This window comes from Eubalaena glacialis, chromosome 3 (genome assembly GCF_028564815.1).
Source record: "Eubalaena glacialis isolate mEubGla1 chromosome 3, mEubGla1.1.hap2.+ XY, whole genome shotgun sequence".
Classification (NCBI taxonomy): domain Eukaryota; kingdom Metazoa; phylum Chordata; class Mammalia; order Artiodactyla; family Balaenidae; genus Eubalaena; species Eubalaena glacialis.
In genome coordinates this window covers 95,794,820-95,822,034 of record NC_083718.1, presented here as the reverse complement: position 1 = coordinate 95,822,034, position 27,215 = coordinate 95,794,820, and the positions used below count along the sequence as shown (strand labels likewise).

Here is a 27,215-nt window from a genome sequence, read left to right as displayed (position 1 = left end):
CTATTTATTACTGACATCCCCTATATCTGAATGCAGCTCCAGAGCCAGTTATTGAAGAATAGGTAGAAATACTGTTATTTCTGTTTTGTGCTTTTGAATTAAAAAATTCAACATTGGTTTCTTTTATTGAATTTATTAACCTCAGGACACCTATTTATTGAGGAGAGTTGCTGCAGTCTATATGGTTTTATGTGAAAGTATATTTAGAAAAAAACATTTTCTGTAAGTTACTTCAGATTACCCACCAAACATCCCATGATAACATAGTTATATTGACCTAGCTCCAATAAATTCTTTATAAAAAGTAAACTCTTGGTTAATGGCTGTATGAATTGGGTGGTACATCCACATGGTGGACTATTATGTGGCTATTTTAAAATATGATGCAGGGCTTCCCTGGTGGTGCAGTGGTTAAAAATCCTCCTGCCAATGCAGGGGACATGGGTTCGAGCCCTAGTCTGGGAAGATCCCACATGCCGCGAGCAACTAAGCCCGTGCACCACAACTACTGAGCCTGCGCTGAAGAGCCCGTGAGCCACAACTACTGAGCCCGTGTGCTGCAACTGCTGAAGCCTGCACGCCTAGAGCACGTGCTCCACAACAAGAGAAGCCACAGCAATGAGAAGCCTGTGCACCGCAACAAAGAGTAGCCCCTGCTCGCCGCAACCAGAGAAAAGCCAGCATGCAGCAACGAAGACCCAATGCAGCCAAAAATAAATAAATTAATTGATTTTAAAAAAATATATATGATGCATATGAGGAACTTCTAATGACATGTAGTGTTCCTACAGTGTAATGCTAAATTTATGAAGCAGATCATAACATTAAATATATCCTTTAGAATCGAATAGAATAAAATACCTAGGAAATAAACCTACCTAAGGAGGCAGAAGACCTGTATTCTGAAAACTATAAGACACTGATGAAAAAAATTGAAGACCACACAAACAGATGGAAAGACATATCGTGTTCTTGGATTGGAAGAATCTGTCTTGTTAAAATGACCACACTACCCAAGGCAATCTACAGATTCAATACAATCACTATCAAATTACCAATGGCATTTTTCACAGAACTGAAACAAAATTTTTTTTAATTTTTATGGAAACACAAAAGACCCCAAATAGCCAAAACAGTCTTGAGAAAGAAGAACAGGGCTGGAGGAATCACGCTCCCTGACTTCAGACTATATGATAAAGCTACAGCAGTCAAAACAGTGTGGTACTGGCACAAGAACAGACACATAGATCAGTGGAACGGGATAGAAAGCCCAGAAATAAACCCATGCACTTTTGGTCAGTTACTCTACAACAAAGGAGGCAAGAATGTACAGTGGAGAAAAGACAGTCTCTTCAATAAGTGGTGCTGGAAAAACTGGACAGCTACATGTAAAAGAATGAAATTAGAACATCCTCTATCACCGTACACAAAAATAAACTCAGAATTGAAGACCTAAATGTTTTTAGGTCATTGATTAAAGACCTAAATGTAAGACCGATACTCTAAAACTATTAGAGGAAAACATAGGCAGAACACTCTTTGACATAAATTGCAGCAATATTTTTTTGGATAGGTCTCCTAGAGTAATGGAAACAAAAGCAAAAATAAACAAGTGTGACCTAGTTTAACTTAAAAACTTTTGCACAGCAAAGGAAACCATAAACAAAATGAAAAGACAGTCTACGGAATGGGAGAAAATATTTGCAAGCAATGCAACCAACAAGGGCTTAATCTCCAAAATATACAAACAGCTTATACAGTTCAATATGAAAAAAACAACCCAATCAAAAAATCGGCAGAAGACCTAACTAGACATTTCTCCAAAGAAGACATGCAAATGACCAATAGCCATCTGAAAAGATGCTCAACATTGCTAATTATTAGAGAAATGCAAATCAAAACTGCAATGAAGTACCACCCCACACTGGTCAGAATGGCCATCATGAAGAAGTCTACAAATTATAAATGCTGGAAAAGGTGTGCATAAAAGGGAACCCTCCTACACTGTTGGTGGGAATGTAAATCTGTGCAGCCACTGTGGAGAACCATATAGAGGTTTCTCAAAAAAAACTAAAACTTGAGTTACCATATGATCCAGCAATCCCAGTCCTGGGCATATATCCAGACAAAATTATAATTCAAAATGGTACATGAGGGATTTCTGTTGTGGCGCAGTGGTTAAGAATCCGCCTGCCAATGCAGGGGACATGGGTTCGATCCCTGGTCTGGGAAGATCCCACATGCTGTGGAACAACTAAGTCCGTGCGCCACGACTACTGAGCCTGCGCTCTAGAGCCCATGGGCCACAACTACTGAGCCCACACTGCTGATCCCATGTGCCACAACTACTGAAGCCCATGCACCTAGAGCCCTTGCTCCGCAACAAGAGAAGCCACTGCAATGTAAACCCTACACACCGCAACGAAAAGTAGCCCCCACTCGCCACAACTAGAGAAAACCCGTGCACAGCAACAAAGACCCAGTGAACCCAAAAAAAAACAGGTACGTGCACCCCTATGTTCACAGCAGCACTATTCACAATAGCCAAGACATGGAAACAACCCAAATGTCTATCAGCAGATGAATGGATAAAGAAGATGGGAGATATATATAGAGATACATATATAGATAGATATATAGATATATATATATCTCCACTAGATATATACTCAGCCATGAAAAAGAACGAAATAATGCCATTTGCAACAACATGGATGGACCTAGAGATTGTCATACTAAGTGAAGTAAGTCAGACAGAGAAAGACAAATATATGATATCACTTATATGTGGAATCTAAAAAATGATACAGGTGAACTTATTTACAAAACAAATAGACTTGCAGACATAGGAAACAAATTTATGGTTAGCAAAGGGGAAAGAAGAAGGGAGGAAAAACTTGAGAATTTGGGATTAACATATACACACTATTATATATAAAATAGATAAACAAGGACCTACTGTATAGCACAGGAAACTATATTCAGTATCTTGTAATAACCTATAATGGAAAAGAATCTGAAAAAGTATATATATATATACTGAACTACTTTGCTGTACACCTGAAACATTGTAAATCAACTATACTTCAGTAATCAATCAATCATTGTCAGAAAAAGTTTTTTAAAAATAAAATAAATATATATATCCTTTAATCTCAATTATAAAGAATAACATATACATTGATTACTGTATATATAATTATATAACATTTGTGTGTGTGTGTGTATATATATATACATATATATATATATATATAAATGATTCAAGCAAATAGATTGACATTTGTAGTTTGTGGTTGTCCCTGGGTGTGGAATCATATTACATTTTAATTTTTTTCATTAAAACTTCTGTATTATATATAAATAATTTAAAATCAGAAACATTTGTTTTTAAATAGCAGTAAGCTTGTACAACAACTTCCTGCTCAAATATCTTTTTAGTAAAACTCACTCTAAGAAGGTAACTTAACCATATATTATTTGCTTTGTTAGGAAAAGATATTAGAGCTATATAGAACCATAGTTGAATTCTTCCTTTTTTGTTGTTCCTGATATTGTTAATACTATACTTTTCCAACCCAGTCTAAATAACTGAATTGTCTCTGTCTGAAAAACCTAAGTTACCAAGTTATCCAATAAAAAGATCACAGAGTTTAGGGGGAGGAAAAAGAAGGCTGTGATAAAGATATCATACCAGAGTCTAAAGAGCTCTCTTTCAAACTTTTTTTTTTAACATCTTTATTGGACTCTTTCATTTTTTTTTTAACATGTTTATTGGAGTATAATTGCTTTACAATGGTATGTTAGTTTCTGCTTTATAACAAAGTGAATCAGCTATACATATACATATACTCCCATATCTACTCTCTCTTGCGTCTCCCTCCCACCCTCCCTATCCCACCCCTCTAGGTGGTCACAAAGCACCGAGCTGATCTCCCTGTGCTATGCAGCTGCTTCCCAGTAGCTGTCTGTTTTACACTTGGTAGTATATATAAGTCCATGGAAATCTCTCAGTTCGTCCCAGCTTACCCTTCCCCCTCCCCGTGTCCTCAAGTCCATTGTCTACATCTGCATCTTTATTCCTGTCCTGCCCCTAGGTTCTTCAGAAACTTTTTTTTTTTTAAGATTCCATATATATGTTGTAGCATATGGTATTTGTTTTTCTCTCTCTGACTTACTTCACTCTGTATGACAGTCTCTAGGTCCATCCACCTCACTACAAATAACTCAATTTCGTTTCTTTTTATGGCTGAGTAATATTCCATTGTATATATGTGCCACATCTTCTCTATCCATTCATCTTTCGATGGACACTTAGGTTGCTTCCATGTCCTGGCTATTGTAAATAGAGCTGCAATGAACATTGTGGTACATGACTCTTTTTGAATTATGGTTTTCTCAGGGTATATGCCCAGTAGTGGGATTGCTGGGTCGTATGGTAGTTCTATTTTTAGTTTTCTAAGGAACCTCCATACTGTTCTCCATAGTGGCTGTATCAATTTACATTCCCACCAACAGTACACCTTTTCTCCACACCCTCTCCAGCATTTCTTGTTTGTAGATTTTTGGATGATAGCCATTCTGACTGGTGTGAGGTGATACCTCATTGTACTTTTGATTTGCATTTCTCTAATGATTAGTGATGTTGAGCATCCTTTCATGTGTTTGTTGGCAATCTGTATATCTTCTTTGGAGAAATGTCTATTTAGGTCTTCTGCCCATTTTTGGATTAGATTGTTTTTTTGACATTGAGCTGCATGAACTGCTTGTAAATTTTGGAGATTAATCCTTTGTCAGTTGCTTCATTTGCAAATGTTTTCTCCCATTCTGAGGGTTGTCTTTTCATCTTGGCTATGGTTTCCTTTGCTGTGCAAAAGCTTTTAAGTTTCATTAGGTCCCATTTGTTTATTTTTGTTTTTATTTCCATTACTCTAGGAGGTGGGTCAAAAAGGATCTTGCTGTGATTTATGTCACAGAGTCTTCTGCCTATGTTTTCCTCTGAGAGTTTGATAGTGTCTGGCCTTACACTTAGGTCTTTAATCCATTTTGATTTTATTTTTGTGTGTGGTGTTAGGGAGTGTTCTAATTTCATTCTTTTACATGTAGCTGTCCAGTTTTCCCAGCACCAGTTATTGAAGAGACTGTCTTTTCTCCACTGTATATTCTTGCCTCCTTTATCGAAGATAAGGTGACCATATGTGCGTGGGTTTACCTCTGGGCTTTCTATCCTGTTCCATTGATCTATATTTCTGTTTTTGTGCCAGTACCATACTGTCTTGATTACTGTAGCTTTGTAGTATAGTCTGAAGTCAAGGAGCCAGATTCCTCCAGCTCCGTTTTTCTTTCTCAAGATTGCTTTGGCTATTTGGGGTCTTTTGTGTTTCCATACAAATTGTGAAATTTTTTGTTCTAGTTCTGTGAAAAATGCCTAGGGATTGCATTGAATCTGTAGACTGCTTTGGGTGGTATAGTCATTTTCACAATGTTGATTCTTCCAATCCAAGAACATGGTACATGTTTCCATCTGTTTGTATCATCTTTACTTTCTTTCATCAGTGTCTTATAGTTTTCTGCATACAGGTCTTTTGTCTCCTTAGGTAAGTTTATTCCTAGGTATTTGATTCTTTTTGTTGCAGTGGTAAATGGGAGTGTTTCCTTAATTTCTCTTTCAGATTTTTCATCATTAGTGTATAGGAATGCAAGAGATTTCTCTTTGTATAGTATCATGTCATCTGCAAACAGTGACAGCTTTACTTCGTCTTTTCCGATTTGGATCCCTTTTATTTCTTTTTCTTCTCTGATTGCTGTGGCTAAAACTTCCAAAACTGCGTTGAATAATAGTGGTGAGAGTGGACACACTTATCTTATTCCTGATCTTAGAGGAAATGGTTTCAGTTTTTCACCATTGAGAACAATGTTGGCTGTGGGTTTGTCATATATGGCCTTTATTATGTTGAGGTAACTTCCCTCTATGCCTATTTACTGGAGGGTTTTTATCATAAATGGATGTTGAATTTTGTCAAAAGCTTTTTCTGCATCTATTGAGATGATCATATGGTTTTTCTCCTTCAATTTGTTAATATGGTGTATCACATTGATTGATTTGTATATATTAAAGAATCCTTGCATTCCCGGGATAAACCACACTTGATCATGGTGTATGATTCTTTTAATGTGCTGCTGGTTTCTGTTTGCTAGTATTTTGTTGAGGATTTTTGCATCTGTGTTCATCAGTGATACTGGCCTGTAGTTTTCTTTCTTTGTGACATCTTTGTCTGGTTTTGGTGTCAGGGTGATGGTGGCCTCGTAGAATGAGTTTGGGAGTGTTCCTCCCTCTGCTATATTTTGGAGGAGTTTGAAGAGGATAGGTGTTAGCTCTTCTCTAAATCTTTGATAGAATTTGCCTGTGAAGCCATCTGGTCCTGGGCTTTTGTTTGTTGGAAGATTTTTAATTACGGTCTCAATTTCAGTGCTTGTGATTGGTCTGTTTATATTTTCTATTTCTTCCTGGTTCAGTCTTGGAAGGTTGTGCTTTTCTGAGAATTTGTCCATTTCTTCCAGGTTGTCCATTTTATTGGCATATAGCTGCTTGTAGTAATCTCTCATGATCCTTTGTATTTCTGCAGTGTCAGTTGTTACTTCTTTTCATTTCTACTTCTGTTGATTTGAGTCTTCTCCCTTTTTTTCTTGATGAGTCTGGCTAATGGTTTATCAATTTTGTTTATCTTCTCAGAGAACCAGCTTTTAGTTTTATTGGTCTTGGCTGTCGTTTCCTTCATTTCTTTTTCATTTATTACTGATCTGATTTTTATGATTTCTTTCCTTCTGCTAACTTTGGGGTTTTTTTGTTCTTCTTTCTCTAATTGCTTTAGGTGTAAGGTTAGGTTGTTGATTTGAGATATTTCTTGTTTCTTGAGGTAGGATTGTATTGCTATAAACTTCTGTCTTAGAACTGCTTTTGCTGTATCCCATAGGTTTTGGGTAATCGTGTTTTCATTGTCATTTGTTTCTAGGTATTTTTTTATTTTCTCTTTGATTTCTTCAGTGATCTCTTGGTTATTAAGTAGTGTATTGTTTAGCCTCCATGTGTTTGTATTTTTTACAGATTTTTTTCCTGTTATTGATATCTAGTCTCACAGCGTAGTGGTCGGAAAAGATACTTGATACGATTTCAATTTTCTTAAATTTACGAAGGCTTGATTTGTGACCCAAGATATGATCTATCCTGGAGAATGTTCCATGAGCACTTGAGAAGAAAGTGTATTCTGTTGGTTTGGGATGGAATGTCCTATAAATAGCAATTAAGTCCATCTTGTTTAACGTATCATTTAAAGCTTGTGTTTCCCTATTTATTTTCATTTTGGATGAGCTGTCCATTGGTGAAAGTGGGGTGTTAAAGTCCCCCACTATGATTGTGTTTCTGTCTATTTCCCCTTTTATGGCTGTTAGCATTTGCCTTATGTATTGAGGTGCTCCTATGTTGGGTGCATAAATATTTACAATTGTTATATCTTCTTCTTGGATTGATCCCTTGATCATTATGTAGTGTCCTTCTTTTTCTCTTGTATTAGTCTTTATTTTAAAGTCTATTTTGTCTGATATGAGAATTGCTACTCCAGCTTTCTTTTGATTTCCGTTGCATGGAATATCTTTTTCCATCCCCTCACTTTCAGTCTGTATGTGTCCCTAGGTCTGAAGTGGGTCTCTTGTAGACAGCATATATATACAGGTCTTGTTTTTGTATCCATTCAGCCAGTCTGTGTCTTTTGGTGGGAGCCTTTAATCCATTTACATTTAAGGTAATTATCGATATGTATGTTCATATTCCCATTTTCTTAATTGTTTTGGGTTTGTTATTGTAGGTCTTTTCCTTCTCTTGTGTTTCCTGCCTAGAGAAGTTCCTTTAGCACTTGTTGTAAAGCTGGTTTGGTGGGGCTGAATTCTCTTAGCTTTTGCTTGTCCGTAAAGGTTTTAATTTCTCCTTCGAATCTAAATGAGATCCTTGTGGGTAGAGTAGTCTTGGTTATAGGTTTTTTCCTTTCATCCCTTTAAATATGTCCTGCCACTCCCTTCTGGCTTGCAGAGTTTCTGCTGAAAGATCAGCTGTTAACCTTATGGGGATTCCCTTGTATGTTATTTGTTGCTTTTCCCTTGCCGCTTTTAATATTTTTTCTGTGTATTTAATTTTTGGTAGTTTGATTAATATATGTTTTGGCGTGTTCCTCCTTGGATTTATCCTGTATGTTACTCTCTGTGCTTCCTGGACTTGATTGACTATTTCCTTTCTCATATTAGGGAAGTTTTCAACTATAATTTCTTCAAATATTTTCTCAATCCCTTTCTTTTTCTATTCTCCTTCTGGGGCCCCTATAATTCTAATGTTGGTGCGTTTAATGTTGTTCCAGAGGTCTCTGAGACTGTCCTCAATTCTTATCATTCTTTTTTCTTTATTCTGCTCTGCAGTAGTTATTTCCACTATTTTATCTTCCAGGTCACTTATTCGTTCTTCTGCCTCAGTTATTCTGCTATTGACTCCTCCTAGAGAATTTTTAATTTCATTTATTGTGTTGTTCCTCATTGATGATTTGCTCTTTAGTTCTTCTAGGTCCTTGTTAAATGTTTCATGTATTTTCCCCATTCTATTTTCTGGATTTTGGATCATCTTTACTATCATTACTCTGAATTCTTTTTCAGGTAGGCTGCCTCTTTCCTCTTCATTTTTTTGGTCTGGTGGGTTTTTACCTTGCTCCTTCAGCTGCTGTGTGTTTCTCTGTCTTCTCATTTTGCTTAACTTACTGTGTTTGGGGTCTCCTTTTCACAGGCTGCAAGTTCATAGTTCCCGTTGTTTTTGGTGTCTGCCCCCAGTGGGTAAGGCTGGTTCAGTGGGTTGTGTAGGCTTCCTGGTGGAGGGGACTAGTGCCTGTGTTCTGGTGGATGAGGCTGGATCTTGTCTTTCTGGTGTGCATGACCACGTCCGGTGGTGTGTTTTGGGGTGTCTGTGACCTTATTATGATTTTAGGCAGCCTCTCTGCTAATGGGTGGTGGTGTGTTTCTGTCTTGCTAGTTGTTTGGCATAGGGTGTCCAGCACTGGAGCTTGCTTGTTGTTGAGTGGAGCTGGGTCTTAGCGTTGAGATGGAGATCTCTGGGAGAGCTTTCTCCGTTTGATATTATGTGGAGCCGGGAGGTCTCTGGTGGATCAATGTCCTGAACTCAGCTCTCCCACCTCAGAGGCACAGGCCTGACACCCGGCCAGAGCACCAAGACTCTGTCAGCCCCACAGTAATTATTCTTTCCAGTGGTGGACCAGCAGTGGGGCAGGGAGAGTGGTTTGTCCAAGCTAAAATCCAGCTGGAGGAGGTCATGAAGAGGACATAACGGCTGGTTGAACGGAGAGGCGGACCCAGGCAATGCCGCAACTCGACTGTCAGGTTAGTGGGGGCGCCTTCCCCACATCCTCCAAATGTTTTATTAAATACATTTCACCATTTTGCCACAATCCAGGACACACAAACACACCCTCATACGTATATTAACTAAAACAAAAATTTCACTAAAATGTACACTGTATGTTTTATTATACTATGTATAATACTTACACTATACCATGTTATACTACACTATTTTCTTTTGTATTTTATTTTTCTTTAAATGCTGACTGTGACCCCCACTAACCTAGTTTCATGATCCACATCTAGAAATTTTTGCTATAGATGTACTTAGACATATACAATAAAGTGTAAGTGTAAGGATATTTATTGCAGCATTGTCATAGCAAAATGCTGAAAACAACTTATGTATTAGGGTTCTGGTCAGTAAATTATGGTATATTGTACAGTAGAATAGTATGCAACCTTTAAAGAGAAGATCTTTATGAGAGCTAGATCTTTATGTATAACATTCTCCAACGTATAGTAAGTTAAAAAATAAGGCACAGAACAGTGTGCACAGTAAAAGAAAAAAGAAACAGTATTAAGTTTTAACTGGTGAAGCCAGAAATACATTTCACAAAGCCTCTTCCTTCCTTCCCCTTGACTTGGTTCCCTTGAGAATGGTAGGAGCTCCCAAAATGGTCTGCCCTGGGAAGGGAATGAAATTAGTGAAAGGAAAGTACCAGGTTTGGTGGTAGGGTACTCTGGCACAAAAGAGCCAAAAGAAGCAGGAAAGGCTGGTCATATGTATGGGATGTTTATAAATTGGGTATCTGTAAAAAAGAAGATTACATTCTTAAGTAATTAAGTATCTTTGTTGCATTCAGAAAAACATTGGGCCTCATATAACAATGAACTCAATAATTGTCTGATCAGCTATTTGCTATTCTCTAAGATAATAGTAAATGAAAAAATAAGACATAGCTTTTTATCACATGTCATCATGTACATTACAAATTGTGGCATTTAGTGGGTTTAAGAATAAAGGTGCCAGAAAAATAAGCACATTTATCATTTAACTGGCATCTTCCTGTGGGCTGTTTTTCTTATGTCTTTGAGGAAAGAAAGGGGGAATTCAGATTGTAAAATGCTACCTATTTAGAGAATATACAGTTCTCTAGCAGTTGGGGAAAGCTTCAGAAAAGAGTACTGCAGTGGGGAATTTCATTGCATTTTTCAGCCTGAAACTAAAACAAATAAAAAAGGGAAACAGCTTATTCCTGTTATTTTGACTTCCTCTTATTGTGTCTTCCTTGCATGTGTTAGCCTTGTGATTTGGGATTAATCAGAGGTTATTTCTAGTTGCCCCCATAAAGAGAAAAGAAACAAAGACAAAGAGGTTGCTTCTAAAGTTAAAGCCTGTGGTCCATCGTTTAGTATTTCAGTTCAGCCAGTTGTAGGAGTAACTTGAAAGAATAGGAGGAAACCATCTTGTGTGTTCACTGAAAATCTTTATGGAAGAGGAGCATTTATAGAATCAAGCTGAGAATTTTATTATATAGGAAATTATTTCCTTAGAAAAGCGCAGCAGTAAATCTATTCCACCAAACTATTCTTGTATCTGCACAAGGATGCTCATTGCAGTATTGTTTAATATAGTATTTGAAAACTATAAACAGCCTAAAATATCCATCAGTAAAGTATAGGTGTGTAACTGGTACATCGTTATTATGGAATATTATGCAATTGCTTTTTTTTTAAAGAGGAAAAAAAGCTATATACTTACTGACTTAGAAAGTTCTCTAAGACACGGTAAGTGAAAACAAGTTGCAGAACAGTTTTACAGAAAATAATATCTCTGTAATTACACACACACACACACACACACACACACACACACACCCCTACACACATATCTGTGCTTGGAAAAGGTCTGGAAGGATGCCCATCATACTAAGAACCTTTGGAAAAGAAAGAGAGATTGGGTTATGTTTAGGAAGGACTTCAGCTTTATCTATGGAATTAAAATTTTATGAGAAAATAGTCATTCACTAATGATGAAATTAAAATAAAAATTATATTTGTAAGAAATATAGTGTGAGCAATGGGATGGCAAGGAGTTAAGAACAACATTTACTTTTTAACGATCTTCTAGATAGTTTATACTTCTCACAGAAGTCTGTGTTAATTCGAATATATAGTTAAGGGAGTAGAGACAAGTATAGCATGCCTAGGAAAAGCATGAGCTTGCTACCTCTATATCCCTGATTTTCTCCCCAAAACAGCAGACTAAATTTCTGACTAATTTTCAAATTCTGCCTTTGTGCAGGATACCTAAAAGTTATTCTTCCAGAGTAGATTCTTTCACAGGTCATGGACTCAAATTAAGTAAAGCTGACAACATATGTATGAGAAGCCACATGATTAAAATTTTAGGAAATTTTAATATCATAGCAAGAGACCTACAGCCCTTCAAAGTATTTTTCTTGTCTTCAGTTTCATGTATGTAGTTCATAATATTTCATCATTTAACAACAAGGGGCTTCCGTGGTGGCGCAGTGGTTAAGAATCCGCCTGCCCATGCAGGGGACTGGGGTTCGAGCCCTGGTCCGGGAAGATCCCACATGCTGCGGAGCAACTAAGTCCATGCACCACAACTACTGAGCCTACGCTCTAGAGCTTGCGAGCCAAAACTGCTGAGCCCATGCGCCACAACTACTGAAGCCCACGTGCCTAGAGCCCGTGCTCCACAGCAAGAGAAGCCACCGCAATGAGAAGCCCACGCACCGCAACGAAGAGTAGCCCCTGCTTGACGCAACTAGAGAAAGCCCACACGCAGCAACAAAGACCCAACGCAGCCAAAAATAAATAAAGTTATTAAAAAAAACAACAACAACAACAAAAAGTATTTTCTGCCTCAAAAATCAACTTCACCCAATGAGTGCTAAGATATGCATAAGTTCCAAAAAAATTTTTTAATTTAATTCAATACCTAACATGTTGTCTGTTCAACAAAAGACTGAATTCATTGGTAGAAATGAGTAAGAGATAGTGTTATTATTTAATTCAGAAGTTTCTTCTTACTGATTTGAAACTTCATGTATAGAACTTCTCATATAAGCATACCTAATAAATTTTTGTAGTTGAATCATACTTAACGTGATTTCGCTTTTTCTTTGCACTAGATTAGTAATAATTTGTCTATTGTGCTGATACGCTTCACAGATTATATATTTTCATCTCTCTTTATATTTCATATTTCTTTTTTTCAGTAAATATAAGCTTCATGAGAGGCAGGTACTTTGTTTATCTTGCTGCATTGCATCCCAGATATCTAGAACCTGGTAAGTTCTTCAGAAATATTTGTCATCCGAGAGAGTAAGTTAAGGCCCTTTAAGTTTAACTTGAATGTATTCAAGCCTCAAAAAATAGGTTGCCATTATACCGTGAGAAAACCATAATTCAAAGAGACATGTACCACAGTGTTCATTGCAGCACTGTTTACAATAGCCAGGACATGGAAGCAACCTAAGTGTCCATCGAAAGATGAATGGATAAAGAAGATGTGGCACATATTTACAATGGAATATTACTCAGCCATAAAAAGAAATGAAATTGAGTTATTTGTAGTGAGGTGGATGGACCTAGAGTCTGTCATACAGAGTGAAGTAAGTCAGAAAGAGAAAAACAAATACCGTATGCTAACACATATATATGGAATTTTTAAACAAATGGTTCTGAAGAACCTAGGGACAGGAAAGGAATAAAGATGCAGATGTAGAGAATGGTCTTGAGGACACGGGGAGGTGGGGAGGGGAAGCTGGGATGAAGTGAGAGAGTGGCATTGACATATATACACTGCCAAATGTAAAATAGATAGCTAGTGGGAAGCAGCCACATAGCACAGGGAGATCGGCTCGGTGCTTTGTGTCCACCTAGAGGGGTGGGATAGGGAGGGTGGGAGGGAGGCACAAGAGGGAGGGATTATGGGGATATATGTATATGTATAGCTGATTCAATTTGTTATACAGCAGAAACTAACACAACATTGTAAAGCAATTATACTCCAATAAAGATGTTTTTTAAAAAATTAAATAAATGCAAGAACAAAGGCCAAAAAAAAATAGGTTGCCATTTATTAATTCATGTTTTTTAGAAGAGATGCTTACCTATAGTAATATAGTTTGCCAACTAAAACTTGTCACTTGCCATCTGGTTCTACAAGAATGAAGTCACTCGCCACTGAAGTTGCTGACCTTCAACATACCCTGAAAGGAGTTCAGGGCAGAGCTCAGGAATGAGGCAGTCTGTGCTCTGGAAGAAACTGGCAGAACAGGCCTTCAGGTAGATATTTGCAGGAGAAAATTTTACAAGCCCAATTTCTTGCATTTTCTCATATCTAGAAAAGCACTGAAATCAGTAACGGAGACATCTGCTCCTCTGTCACTAGCAGCAACCTTCTGCCAAAATGTGTGCTTGATTGCACGTATTCCCCTTCACCAAAATATATATATATGACCTTCCCACTTACCTCTTCGGAGCATTTCCTCAGAGCTATCTGAGAGGCTGTCTCCCAGGCTGTAGTCCTCAGTTTGCCCCAAATAAAACTTAACTCACAACTCTCACATTGTGCATTTTTTTTCAGTTGATAAGTTTCATAATTTTACTATTGCTGATAATTCCCACTCAGTGACATTATTTATGTCTCACTCCTGTACTAAGAAAGAACAATTTGTTCTTCAGACAGGAAATTATTGCTTTGTGTTTGTTTCCATATTTTTAGTAATGGATAACAAATAATTAGGATATGCACCTTTTCTCACTATGTATCTGTGTTCAACTAAAAAACAAAAAAATCAACTGACATTTTACCTCAGTGTCCTTTCCTATCAAGTTGAAATCTGCACTCCCTAAGAGGTTAGTAAGGAGAGTTTTGAGAGCATCAGAGAAAATAGTTAGTACTTTTTAAGAGTACAGTGTTGCTTATCTTTCTTCATCTATCTAGATATATTTACCAAACATATTGTTCCCCACACTTTTCAGCTAAGGACCCCTGTGGGCATCTGTCTACATTACACGTCCTTTCTCTATCTTTCAGAATATATTTCTTTATCCCCCGTTTCTCCAGTGTTTTTGTTTTTGTTTTTGTTTTTGGCTTTCACAAAATCTTCATTATCCCCCATTTCTCTGCTTTCCAAATTGGTAGCTCTGAGTTCTTTTCTCTTTAAAATCTTCCTTTCAGTCTCTTGTCCTTCCCTTCCTGACAGTATCTTTCATCAGTGGGACGAATGACTATCATCTACACAGCAGACCTAGAAATCATTAAAGGAAAAGAGCGCTAAAACAAAGTCTTAGAGGTTTAGAATAGAGCCAGTTTTCCTGTTCCTTATGGGATTAAAATGGGGAAAGGGTCTAGGTTATCCCATTCTTGTCTTTGGTGACATTTAAAGTTTCCTAATGGTATCACCCCTTTTTAAAATAAAAAGGAAGGGCTCATATATCTCCAAACAAAGATCTCCCGTTCTTCTGATCCAGGCATATTCTAATCCCCTTCAGTGGACTTTTATCATGAAGATGAAGGCATTCTTGGGTTGGAATTACTTGGAATTGTAGCAGTGATCAACTTTCACATGCTCAGTTTCACCATGTACTCAGTGCTTTACTGTAGTGATGAACATTACCAGTTCACATTTTAAATGATCATTAAACACCCTACAATGCACTTACAGCCCACCTTTTACTTTTCAGTCTTGGCTTTTTTACCCCTCTCCCCATTCTGTTCTCTAAAGAAAAGGGATCCTTCCCTGACTGGAGTCCCAAGCCACCTGTATGACTGCTGGTTGAAACTGAATAGCTAGCTACCTCCCTCTACATAAGGCTGCAGTGACAATAGAAATTGCCATCTTCCCATCCTCTGACTTGTGCCATGGAGCTTGTTAGGATGTATAATTAGCATTGTCCTTGCTTCCATTTGCCTGCCCTGATGTCTTGTTCTCACTGCGTTGTGGTTCTCAAACCATACTGGTCCCCTTTTTTCATTCTTCCCTGTCTCTACACTCCCCTTGACCCTCTTCTCCCCCAAAAGCTTCTTATTCCTGTTTACTTGGGACACTTTTTTTTTTTTTAAGATAATTCAACATTTTTTTTTAATTTGATTGATTGATTGATTGATTGATTGCTGTGTTGGGTCTTTGTTTCTGTGCGAGGGCTTTCTCTAGTTGCGGCAAGTGGGGGCCACTCTTCATCGCGGTGTGCGGGCCTCTCTTGTTGCGGAGCACAGGCTCCAGACGCGCAGGCTCAGCAATTGTGGCTCACGGGCCTAGTCACTCCGCGGCATGTGGGATCGTCCCAGACCAGGGCTCGAACCCGTGTCCGCTGCAATGGCAGGCAGACTCCCAACCGCTGCGCCACCAGGGAAGCCCACTTGGGACACTTTTAATTGTGAACACTTTTACTTCTCAGCCAAGTAAGAACCCTTTTCCCAAGGCCTTACATTTAAGCAGCTTGTTTCTTGCTGTGCTTCCTTGTAGTATCAGTCTGTGTTTGTAATTTAAGAATCTTACTTCAAACAAATTTTTAGAGTTAAGACCTATATCCAACAATTATACAGCTTCAAATCCTCCCTCCTCCGAATCCCCTAACTAGAGGAAGAAGACACCCTTTCTCATCTTATTTAGTAAGCTCTTTTTTAGTGTTTTAACACTGAAGTTAGTTTCTACACTGTCTGTTACTACATAGTGAGTAAAAGAGCCAGAGCACATCTCTAATAAAGATGATTTTCGAGTTCATAGTCACTTAAAGTATCACACAGTTATAGTCTGCGGTCTGGGTCTTCTGGAACACTTCAGAGACAGTTTTTGGATTGTGCCCCCTCAACCTCATGGTGTTTCCTGTGATTCATTAAATTGCTAATAGTCCCATTTATCTGCCAGAACCCACCCACTTCCAGGGTTGGCCTTTTCCTTCCTATTTCTTACGAGTGTAAGGGCTGAGTCGTAGAAAGTTCTGATCAAACAAATTGTACTTGGTGTTCCTCTAAACATTAATGGTATTGTTTAGAATACATTTAAATACGCAGAAGCAGCTTGTTTTTTTCTGCTCTCAGGCCTTAAACTTGTCTGGCAAATTTTAAGCTCCTTGAGAGCAGCAGTTTAGTCAAATCTGTATCCCCCTAACATTACCCACATCGCTTAGCATATATAGTACCCAGCAAACATTAAGTATTCAATATAAGCATTCAAAGCATGTGCCCCTGTGAATCAGCCATACATCCAGAAAATTTTCTCAGGCTTCTCCAGTGCTATTTTTGATTGTCTAACCCTGGTAACACAAACTTTTTTTTTTTACATTTTGTATATTTGATGTTAGGCCAAACTTCTCCTGGTCTGTAGACTTTTATAACATTCATTAGTTTAAAATACTAATCCTGATTCCTTATTACTTCTGTTAGAATTCACATGTTTATTATAGTTTAAACTGTTTAAAATTATAGATTCAGGAGTCATACTTCTTAGGTTCTTCATTCTACTGTTTTTCAGAAGTTTTTGGCAGGGACACATAGTAAAAACTAGACTTTGCATTGTGACCCAAGGGACACACCAACATGTGCACACACACACACACACACAGATATACACACACCTATATTCTTATGCCAGAAGAAAAGTTTCTTGAAATAGTACTCACAACATTCAGTGCTCTACAATGTTTTCAATTCTGTTCTATTTCATTTTTAAGCTACTGATCGAGACCTACTAAATTGAAATTCATTGCTATGAAGTCCTGGGGAATATCTGTTTATGTGTATTACTCATTCAGTTAACATATTCAGTACTTACTATATACCATTTACTGTTCTTCTCCACTTCTGAACTGGCTTTGTGACCTTGGGAAAGTCACATGTTAATGTTCAGTTTCTTCTGTAAAATGGAGATACAGTGCTGTCTACCTGCAGAGGAATGCTGCTAGGATGAGCTGACCTATGTAAAGCACTGAGCACGCTGCTCAATAGGTAATGAGCACTCCAGTGTGAGCACCTCCCTTGTTGCTTCTCCTGTTGTTATTACTATTAAAATTACTTTGGTTTGAACTTCCCATGTTTCTGAAACACAATATATAACACATATGTTACATATAACTTAATTTTCCCTTTAACTCTCACTATATATATTTGTTTTTAAACTAGAGATATATTTTAGATATAGTGAAATGCACAGATCTTAAGTGTTCAGTTCAGTAAGTTTTGACAAATGCCGCTCCATTCGACCTACACTCCTATCAAGACATAAACATTCTCATCACACCAAAAAGTTATATTTTGCCCCTCCCTGGTCATTTGTCCCCCCCTGTATCCAGATGTAACCACTGTTCTGATTTTCTTCACCATAGATTAGTTTTGCCCATTAGAACAGAGTCACAGAGAATGTATTCTTTTATGTTTGGCACTTTTTTGTTTGATATAATGATTTTCAGGTTCATCAGTGTCATTGTATGTATCAGTACTTTGTTCCTTTTTATTGCTGAATAGTATTCCGTTTCATGAATGCATCACATTTTACTTATCTGTTCTTCTAGTGATTGATATTTCATTGTTTCCAGTTTGGGGCCATTATGAATAAAGCTACTCTGGATAATTGTGTAAAAGTCTTTGTGGATATATGTTTTCATTTCTTTTAGACAAATACTTAGAAGTGGAATAGCAGGTAGGCATTTTCTAACTTTATGAGAAACTTCCAGATTAATTTCTAAAATAGTTCTACCGTTTATACTCCCACCAGCAATGTGAGCATTCTAGTTACTCCATATCCTTTATAACATTTGATGTTGTCAGTCTTTAATTTTAGCCTTTTTAATGGCTGTATAGTACTATCTTATTATTGTTTTAATTTACATCTCCCTGATCACTAATGAGTGATCACTTTTTCATGTACTGTTTGGCCATTCATAAATATTTTTAGGTCTGTGATCCATCCTTCTTTTTAGTGTATGGTATGAAGTAGGTATTGACTCTCAATTTTTTTTTTAACATCTTTACTGGAGTATAATTGCTTTACAATGGTGTGTTAGTTTCCACTTTATAACAAAGTAAATCAGTTATACATATACCTATGTCCCCATATGTCTTCCCTCTTGCATCTCCCTCCCTCCCACCCTCCCTATCCCACCCCTCTAGGTGGTCACAAAGCACCTAGCTGATCTCCCTGTGCTATGCAGCTGCTTCCCAGTAGCTGTTTTACATTTGGTAGTGTATATATGTCAGTGCCAATCTCTCACTTCGTCTCAGCTTACCTTTCCCCCTCTGTGTCCTCAAGTCCATTGTCTACGTCTGCATCTTTATTCCTGTCCTGCCCCTAGGTTCTTCAGAACCTTTTTCTTTTTTTTTAGATTCCATATATGTGTGTTAGCATATGGTATTTGTTTTTCTCTTTCTGACTTACTTCACTCTGTATGACAGACTCTAGGTCCATCCACCTCACTACAAATAACTCAATTTCATTTCTTTTTATGGCTGAGTAATAGTCCATTGTATATATGTGCCACATCTTCTTTATCCATTCATCTTTCGATGGACACTTAGGTTGCTTCCATGTCCTGGCTATTGTAAATAGAGCTGCAGTGAACATTGTGGTACATGACTCTTTTTGAATTATGGTTTTCTCAGGGTATATGCCCAGTAGTGGGATTGCTGGGTCATATGGTAGTTCTATTTTTAGTTTTTTAAGGAACCTCCATACTGTTCTCCATAGTGGCTGTATCAATTTACATTCCCACCAACAGTGCAAGAGGGTTCCATTATCTCCACACCCTCTCCAGCATTTATTGTTTGTAGATTTTTGGATGATGGCCATCTGACTGGTGTGAAGTGATACCTCATTGTAGTTTTGATTTGCATTTCTCTAATGATTAGTGATGTTGAGCATCCTTTCATGTGTTTGTTGGCAATCTGTATATCTTCTTCGGAGAAATGTCTATTTAGGTCTTTTGCCCATTTGTGGATTGGATTGGATTGTTTGTTTTTTTGATATTGAGCTGCATGAGCTGCTTGTAAATTTTGGAGATTAATCCTTTGTCAGTTGCTTCATTTGCAAATGTTTTCTCCCATTCTGAGGGTTGTCTTTTCATTTTGGCTATGGTTTTCCTTTGCTATGCAAAAGCTTTTAAGTTTCATTAGGTCCCATTTGTTTATTTTTGTTTTTATTTCCATTACTCTAGGAGGTGGGTCAAAAAGGATCTTGCTGTGATTTATGTCACAGAGTCTTCTGCCTTTGTTTTCCTCTAAGAGTTTTATAGTGTCTGGCCTTACATTTAGGTCTTTAATCCATTTTGATTTTATTTTTGTGTGTGGTGTTAGGGAGTGTTCTAATTTCATTCTTTTACATGTAGCTGTCCAGTTTTCCCAGCACCAGTTATTGAAGAGGCTGTCTTTTCTCCACTGTATATTCTTGCCTCCTTTATCAAAGATAAAGTGACCATATGTGCATGGGTTTATCTCTGGGCTTTCTATCCTGTTCCATTGATCTATATTTCTGTTTTTGTGCCAGTACCATACTGTCTTGATTACTGTAGCTTTGTAGTATAGTCTGAAGTCAAGGAGCCAGATTCCTCCAGCTCCGTTTTTCTTTCTCAAGATTGCTTTGGCTATTCGGGGTCTTTTGTGTTTCCATACAAATTGTGAAATTTTTTGTTCTAGTTCTGTGAAAAATGCCATTGGTGGCTTGATAGGGATTGCACTTAATCTGTAGATTGCTTTGGGTAGTATAGTCATTTTCACAATGTTAATTCTTCCGGTCCAAGAACATGGTATATCTCTCCATCTGTTTTGTATCATCTTTAATTTCTTTCATCAGTGTCTTACAGTTTTCTGCGTGTAGGTCTTTTGTCTCCTACAAACCTAGGTAGGTTTATTCCTAGGTATTTTATTCTTTTTGTTGCAATGGTAAATGGGAGTGTTTCCTTAACTTCTCTTGCAGATTTTTCATCATTAGTGTATAGGAATGCAAGAGATATTTGTGCATTAATCTTGTATCCTGCTACTTTACCAAATTCATTGATTAGCTCTAGTAGTTTTCTAGTAGCATCTTTAGGATTCTCTATGTGTAGTATCATGTCATCTGCAAACAGTGACAGTTTTACGTCTTCTTTTCCAATTTGGATTCCTTTTATTTCTTTTTCATCTCTGATTGCTGTGGCTAAAACTTCCAAAACTATGTTGAATAATAGTGGTGAGAGTGGGCAACCTTGTCTTGTTCCTGATCTTAGTGGAAATGGTTTCAGTTTTTCACCATTGAGAATGATGTTGGCTGTGGGTTTGTCATACATGGCCTTTATTATGTTGAGGTAAGTTCCCTCTATGCCTACTTTCTGGAGAGTTTTTATCATAAATGCGGGTTGAATTTTGTCAAAAGCTTTTTCTGCATCTATTGAGATGATCATATGGTTTTTCTCCTTCGGTTTTTTAATATGGTGTATCATATTGATTGATTTGCATACATTGAAGAATCCTTGCATTCCTGGGATAAACCCCACTTGATCATGGTGTATGATCCTTTTAATGTGCTGCTGGATTCTGTTTGCTAGTATTTTGTTGAGGATTTTTGCATCTATGTTCATCAGTGATATTGGCCTGTAGTTTTCTTTCTTTGTGACATCTTTGTCTGGTTTTGGTATCAGGATGATGGTGGCCTCATAGAATGAGTTTGGGAGTGTTCCTCCCTCTGCTTTATTTTGGAAGAGTTTGAGGAGGATAGGTGTTAGCTCTTCTCTAAATCTTTGATAGAATTTGCCTGTGAAGCCATCTGGTCCTGGGCTTTTGTTTGTTGGAAGATTTTTAATTACAGTCTCAATTTCAGTGCTTGTGATTGGTCTGTTTATATTTTCCATTTCTTCCTGGTTCAGTTCAGAAGGTTGTGCTTTTCTAAGAATTTGCCTATTTCTTCCAGGTTGTCCATTTTATTGGCATATAGCTGCTTGTAATCTCTCATGATCCTTTGTATTTCTGCAGTGTCAGTTGTTAACGTTTTCTTTTTCATTTCTAATTCTGTTGATTTGAGTCTTCTTTTTTTCTTGATGAGTCTGGCTAATGGTTTATCAGTGTTGTTTATCTTCTCAAAGAACCAGCTTTTAGTTTTATTGGTCTTTGCTGTTGTTTCCTTCATTTCTTTTTCATTTATTTCTGATCTGATTTTTATGATTTCTTTCCTTCTGCTAACTTTGGGGTTTTTTTGTTCTTCTTTCTCTAATTGCTTTAGGTGTAAGGTTAGGTTGTTGATTTGAGATGTTTCTTGTTTCTTGAGGTAGGATTGTATTGCTATAAACTTCTGTCTTAGAACTGCTTTTGCTGTATCCCATAGGTTTTGGGTAGTCGTGTTTTTATTGTCATTTGTTTCTAGGTATTTTTTGATTTCCTCTTTGATTTCTTCAGTGATCTCTTGGTTATTTAGTAGTGTATTGTTTAGCCTCCATGCGTTTGTATTTTTTCAGATTTTCTCCTGTAATTGATATCTAGTCTGATAACGTAGTGGTCGGAAAAGATACTTGATACAATTTCAATTTTCTTAAATTTACGAAGGCTTGATTTGTGACCCAAGATATGATTTATCCTGGAGCATGTTCCATGAGCACTTGAGAAGAAAGTGTATTCTGTTGGTTTGGGATGGAATGTCCTATAAATATCAGTTAAGTCCATCTTGTTTAATGTGTCATTTAAAGCTTGTGTTTCCTTATTTATTTTCATTTTGGATGAGCTGTCCATTGGTGAAAGTGGGGTGTTAAAGTCCCCTACTGTTATTGTGTTACTGTCTATTTCCCCTTTTATGGCTGTTAGCATTTGCCTTATGTATTGAGGTGCTCCTATGTTGGGTGCATAAATATTTACAATTGTTATATTTTCTTCTTGGATTGATCCCTTGATCATTATGTAGTGTCCTTCTTTGTCTCTTGTAATAGTCTTTATTTTAAAGTCTATTTTGTCTGATATAAGAATTGCTACTCCAGCTTTCTTTTGATTTACATTGCATGGAATATGTTTTTCATTCCCTCACTTTCAGTCTGTATGTGTCCATAGGTCTGAAGTGGATCTCTTACAGATAGCATATATACAGGTCTTGTTTTTGTATCCATTCAGCCAGTCTGTGTCTTCTGGTTGGAGCATTTAATCCATTTACATTTAAGGTAATTATCGCTATGTATGTTCCTATTACCATTTTCTTGTTTTGGGTTTGTTATTGTAGGTCTTTTCCTTCTCTTATGTTTCCTGCCTAGAGAAGATCCTTTAGCATTTGTTGTAAAGCTGATTTGGTGGTGCTGAATTCTCTCAGCTTTTGCTTATCTGTAAAGGTTTTAATTTCTCTGTTGAATCTGATTGAGATCCTTGCTTTGTAGGGTAATCTTGGTTGTAGTTTTTTCCCTTTCATTCCTTTATATATGTCATGCTACTTCCTTCTGGCTTGCAGAGTTTCTGCTGAAAGATCAGCTGTTAACCTTATGGGGATTCCCTTGTATGTTATTTGTTGCTTTTCCCTTGCTGCTTTTAATATTTTTACTTTGTATTTATTTTTTGATATTTTGATTAATATGTGTCTTGGCGTGTTTCTCCTCGGATTTATCCTGTATGGGACTCTCTGCGCTTCCTGGACCTGACTATTTCCTTTTCCCATGTTAGGGAAGTTTTCAACTATAATCTTTTCGGATATTTTCTGAGTCCCTTTCTTTTTCTCTTCTTCTGGGACCCCTATAATTCGAATGTTCATGCATTTAATGTTGTCCCAGAGGTCTCTGAGACTGTCCTCAATTCTTATCATTATTTTTTCTTTATTCTGCTCTGTGGTAGTTTTTTCCACTGTTTTATCTTCCAGGTCACTTATCCGTTCTTCTGCCTCAGTTATTCTGCTATTGATTCCTCCTAGAGAATTTTTAATTTCATTCATTGTGTTGTTCATCATTGTTTGTTTGCTCTTTAGTTCTTCTAGTTTCTTGTTAAACGTTTCTTATATTTTCTCCATTCTATTTCCAAGATTTTGGATCATCTTTACTGTTATTACTCTGAATTCTTTTTCAGGTAGACTGCCTATTTCCTCTTCATTTGTTTGGTCTGGTGGGTTTTTGCCTTGCTCCTTCATCTGCTGCATATTTCTCTGTCTTCTCATTTTGATTAACTTACTTTTGGGGGTCTCCTTTTCACATGCTGCAGGTCCGTAGTTCTCGTTATTTTTGGTGTCTGCCCCCCAGTGAGTAAGGTTGGTTCAGTGGGTTGTGTAGGCTTCCTGATGGAGGGGACTAGTGCCTGTGTTCTGGTGGATGAGGCTGGATCTTGTCTTCCTGGTGAGCAGGACTACATCTGGTGGTGTGTTTTGGGGTGTCTGTGAACTTAGTATGATCTTAGGCAGCCTCTCTGCTAATGGGTGTTGTTGTGTTCCTGTCTTGCTAGTTGTTTGGCATGGGGTGTCCAGCACTGGAGCTTGCTGGTCGTCAAGTGGAGCTGGGTCTTAGCGTTGAGACAGAGATCTCTAGGAGAGCTCTCGCTGATTGATATTACATGGGGCCAGGAGGTCTCTGGTGATCCAGTGCCCTGAACTTGGCTCTCCCACTCAGAGGCTCAGGCCTGACACCTGGCCAGAGCACCAAGACCCTGTCAGCCACACAGCCAGGTACGTGGGGAATTTCTTGACTTTTGGGAAGTCTGAGGTCTTCTGCCAACGTTCAGTAGGTGTTCTGTAGGAGTTGTTCCACATGTAGATGTATTTTTGATGTATTTTTGGGGAGCAAGTTGATCTCCACGTCTTACTCCTCCACCATCTTGACGGTCCTCCCTCTCATTATATTTTAAGAGATGTATGGTCCCCTGAATAAAAGAGATTAAGATCTAATGCAGCATTAAAAATTATACTTTCGACTTGTGGCAGTAGCGGCTCGAGTGGCCAAAGCAAGATGCGTCAAAGTCAGAGTGGTGGTCATGGTCCTGGAGGTGGAAAGAGGGATGACATGGATAAGAAAAAGAAATATGAATCTCCTATACCAGCTAGAGTGGGGCAAAGAAGAAGAAAACAAAGGGACCAGATGCTGCCAGCATACTGCCACTGCTGACACCGCACACTCAGTGCTGGTTAAAATTATTGAAGTTAGAGGGAATTAAAGACTATCTTCTCATGGAGGAAGAATTCATTAGAAATCAGGAACAAATGAGGCCTTTAGAAGAAAAGCAAGAGGAGGAAAGATCAAAGGTGGGTGATCTGAGGGGCACCCCAATGTCGGTAGGAACCTTGGAAGAGATCATTGATGACAATCATGCCATCGTATCTACGTCTGTGGGCTCAGAACACTACGTCAGCATTCTTTCATTTGTAGACAAGGATCTGCTGGAACCGGGCTGCTCAGTCCTGCTCAACCACAGGTGCATGCTGTGATAGGGGTGCTGATGGATGATACGGATCCCTTGATCACAGTGATGAAGGTGGAAAAGGCCCCCCAGGAGACCTATGCTGATATTGGGGCATTGGACAACAAAATCCAGGAAATTAAGGAATCTGTGGAACTTCCACTCACTCATCCTAAATATTATGAAGAGATGGGTATAAAGCCCCCTAAGGGGGTCATTCTGTATGGTCCACCTGGCACAGGTAAAACCTTCCTAGCCAAAGCAGTAGCAAACCAAAACTCGGCCACTTTCTTGAGAGTGGTTGGCTCTGAACTTCTTTAGAAGTACCTAGGCAATGGGCCCATACTTGTTCGGGAACTGTTTTGAGTTGCTGAAGAATACGCACCATCCATTGTGTTTATTGATGAAATTGATGCTATTGGGTAGGAAAGGTATGACTCAAATTCCGGTGGTGAGAGAGAAATTCAGTGAACAATGTTGGAGCTGTTGAACCAGTTGGATGGGTTTGATTCAAGGGGAGACGTGAAAGTTATCATGGCCACAAACCAAATAGAGACTTTGGACCCAGCACTTATCAGACCAGGCCGCACTGACAAGAAGATTGAGTTCCCCTTGCTGGATGAAAAGACGAAGAAGCGCATCTTTCACATCCACACGAGCAGGATGACACTAGCCGACGACGTAACCCTGGACGACTTGATCATGGCTAAAGATGACCTGTCTGATGCCAACATCAAGGCAATCTGTACGGAAGCTGGTCTGATGGCCTTGAGAGAACGTAGGATAAAAGTAACAAATGAAGACTTCAAAAAGTTTAAAGAAAATGTTCTTTATAAAAAACAAGGCACCCCTGAGGGACTCTATCTCTAGTAGACCACAGTTGCCTTCCAGAAAAAGGTTGGAAGTGTGTCAATCCCTCAGAGGTGTGAGGTTGGGGAAGTTTCCCAGGAGTGCATGTTCCAGCTGATCTTCATTAGCATAGCATCCTGAGTACCTTTTGAGCGTGATGTGTAGGATGCCCATCCGACTCTCTTCATATGTTGGTCACGTGCAGTGCTCTCTTCCCAGTAAAGCGTGCTCTTTCTCAAAAAACAAAAAAAAATTATACTTTCAAATTCTTAATTTATATTCAGAGCATTAATTTGTTCAGGTCTTATAGAATCCCTTACACATTTTCTTCCCTGTCTCAAAAAGTTTTTTATCTAGACCCAGTCCAGAATGTATATGTAACTTGTTTCTATCACATACATAGACTAAAATAATAAAACAGAACAAAGACAAAAAAACTCAATACACCTATTTCAATTTCATTAGGAGTTTTCTCAGGACTCTCTGGAATCTGAATGTTGAAGCAGCTACATTGTTCTGTTTACCCATATTCTTATTCTATCAATAAGCAGTCTACTAGCTAGAAGTACTACACTTGTAGCTATTTGTACTAAACTTACCATTTTTAGTCTTCAAAAGAATTTATTACACTGTAGTCAAATAATACTGTAACATGATCCTCTGATCTTATGTAAATAATTGCTTTTATAAATATCTGTGGTTGCAAACTGACCCCAAGGGGAATCTTTTTTTTTTTTTTTAACCAGGATGATGAACGTTTTATTAAAAATACAAGGGGAATCTTTGAAGCTCATCTGCTTCAAAGTCAGTTTGCGAAATATATAAATTGATATTACCTTAAGTGATTATACTAAGTAAATCCTAGATTTTACTAACAGCAAAATAAAATATTGACCTCACTAAAATGATGAGAGCAAGGAGAGGCTAAGACATCAGGAAAGAGGCTGGAAAATAAATATCTGTTACATGTCTTGGGCTTAAGGCAAAATATAGGATATAGGAAGAAGAAAGATGTATAAGTGTTTTTTCCTTCAGATCACTTGCAATCTAAGTAGGTTGAAAGAAAAGACAGAAAAATGAGGAGTGTTTAATAACAATGCAAGAGGTAAATATCAATTGACCACATTATATAATATGTCACATGCCAGTTCAGGATTGATTGCTAAGTAAATAGAATGTTATTGGTTATCCAGGTTCCTGATAACATTTTTAGTGATGTGTTACTTCTGAGTTATCTGGGATTGGTGAATTTCATTTTGCTTTTAATGGAGATTTACTAGCCTGATCCAGTTTTACAGAATCTTAAGTCTGTGGGGTTGAGTTTAAGTCATTGTCTCTAAAACAGGAAAATCTATATTCTAAATTTGGTTATTGAAAAAATTAATTCATACTTATAGTATTTACTTTGTGTCAGGTACTATAGGAAGCATTTTACATTACTCATTTAATTTTTATAACAAACCTATAGGTAGATTGTTACCCTCATTCTACAGATGAGGAATCTGAGGCACAGAGAAGTTAAGGTTGTTACTAAAGGTAGTACAGAAAGTAGTAGTGACAGGATATAATCCCAGTTCTGTTAGACTCTAGGGCCCAAAAGTATTAAAGAAAATAAACATATAGA

The 27,215-nt window shown here is 37.7% G+C and overlaps 1 protein-coding gene and 1 pseudogene across 2 annotated transcripts in view; both read left to right on the top strand.

Moving 5' to 3' along the window:
• CTTNBP2NL (CTTNBP2 N-terminal like) overlaps positions 1-27,215 on the top strand; it is a 65,813-nt gene that overhangs the window by 24,757 nt on the left and 13,841 nt on the right. The gene's annotated exons all lie outside the window — the stretch shown is intronic.
• On the top strand, positions 24,295-25,612 carry LOC133086930 (26S proteasome regulatory subunit 4-like; annotated as a pseudogene).